The 2,008-nt window shown below is 38.8% G+C and overlaps 1 pseudogene; it reads left to right on the top strand.

Moving 5' to 3' along the window:
• Positions 1-751: 751 nt before the first annotated feature.
• LOC128043166 (olfactory receptor 4A47-like) lies at positions 752-1,683 on the top strand (annotated as a pseudogene).
• Positions 1,684-2,008: the final 325 nt, after the last annotated feature.

Here is a 2,008-nt window from a genome sequence, read left to right on the forward strand (position 1 = left end):
TAATTGATTGGTCCAAAATGGGAAATAACCACTGAAAGACTGAAGTGTCAGTGAGGTTTGAGACAATTTAGGGCAAGGATCTTCTATTCACACATTCATCTACCCACACTGATTATGTGTATTATGTTGTGTGTTTCATGTATTATATTTGTGTCTTTATAAATGCTGCACCTTTTCATGACTGTCTATTTCTTTATACTTTCAATTATTTTTTACACTCAGCTGAAGCATTACTTCCTCTTGAACGTCTTCTGTGATACCACTTGATATACTCCTATATTCTGACTCTTCGGTGCTGTGTGAATTTAATGGAACTTAATACACGTGTCTTTGGCATTACCAACTTGATGGACATGAGTCTGAGTGAACTCTGGGAGTTGGTGATGGACAGGGAGGCCTGGGTGCTGCAATTCATGGGGTCGGAAAGAGTTGGACACGACTGAGCGACTGAACTAACTAACTAACTAACTAACTAACTAACTAACTAATACATGTGTCTGGAATGCTTGGTTTTTTGTTCTATGCCATATTACTGAGGTAAAAAAAAAAAGAACTATGCCTTTTTCAACTTGATAATCAAAATGTCTATGACACATTAGACGCAAATGGATGTTCTGTTGACGTTCTTACAGTGAATGGATATATAAAAAAGTATTCTTATACATTTGAGCATTTTTACCCTTTAACTGTTATCCCCTTTGTTTTTAGGTAAACTGTTTGAATATGTGGAGTCAGCACCTGTCCAGATTAGATGGAATCAAGAAATAATGTAATCTACTTTGTACTTCTGGGTCTCACACAGAATCCAAGGGAGTGGAAAGTCCTTTTAGTTTTGTTCTTGTTCATCTACCTTTTGACTCTGGTGGGCAACCTTCTTATTATAGTGACTCTAGCTGTCAATAAGACCCTGAACTCACTGATGTACTTTTTTTCTTGCCAGCTTATCATGTATGGATGTCACTTACCCCACTTCTATCACCCCCAGATTGATTTCAGAGTTGTTATTCAGGGAAAAACACATATCCTTTGAATCTTGTATGACCCAGCTGTTTGCAGGGAACCTTTTTGCTGGATCAGGGGTCTTCCTTCTGCTGGTCATGGCCTATGACCGCTATGTGGCCATCTGTAAGCCCTTGCATTATTTGATGATCATGAGGCAGAGGGTGTATGTTGTGATGCTGGTGCTGTCCTGGGTTGGAGGTTTCTTGCACTCAGTAATTCAACTTTGCACTGTTTATGGGCTCCCATTCTGTGGTCCCAATGTCATTGACCACTGTATGTGTGACATGTACCCCTTATTGGAACTCGTCTGTACTGACACCTGTGTTACTGGCATCTTAATTATGGCCAGTGGAGGACTGATCTGCTCTATCGTGTTTCTGCTCTTACTCGTCTCCTGTGGAGTCGTCCTGCACTCTCTGAAGAACCGGAGTCAGGAAGGGAGGCAGAAAGCCCTCCAGACATGTGGTTTCCCACATCACTGTGGTTGTCTGCTTCTTTGTTCCATGTATTTTCATGTATGCAAGACCTGCTAAAACATTCCCCAATGACAAATTATTGAGAGTGTTTTATACAGTCATAACCCCCATGCTGAACCCATTAATCTACAGTATAAGAAGTTCTGAGTTAACTTATGCTATGAAGAAACTCTGGAGAAGAAACATTATATTTCATATTAAATAATTGCATCAGCTACAACAAAGGGAGTCATTTGTCATCAAGGTCCATTTCCTTAGAATGCAGAAGCCATTTTAAAATTTGATTCTGATTTTAAATATTTTCTTTAAAAAGAAAAAATTATCTTTCTTCAAAGAGTTTATGATAATTGTAATTAAAGATTACACCTATACAGCTGTGCTATTAATAACAGTTTCCTCCATGCTAAAATGTAAGGTCCATAATAATCTTTATCACTGTACCTAGAAATGTGTAATACCTGTATGTTGTTGCTATTGCTAAGTCACTTCAGTCGTGTCTGACTCTGTGCGACCCCATAGATGACAGCCCA

This window comes from Budorcas taxicolor, chromosome 2, assembly GCF_023091745.1.
Source record: "Budorcas taxicolor isolate Tak-1 chromosome 2, Takin1.1, whole genome shotgun sequence".
Taxonomy (NCBI): Eukaryota; Metazoa; Chordata; class Mammalia; order Artiodactyla; family Bovidae; genus Budorcas; species Budorcas taxicolor.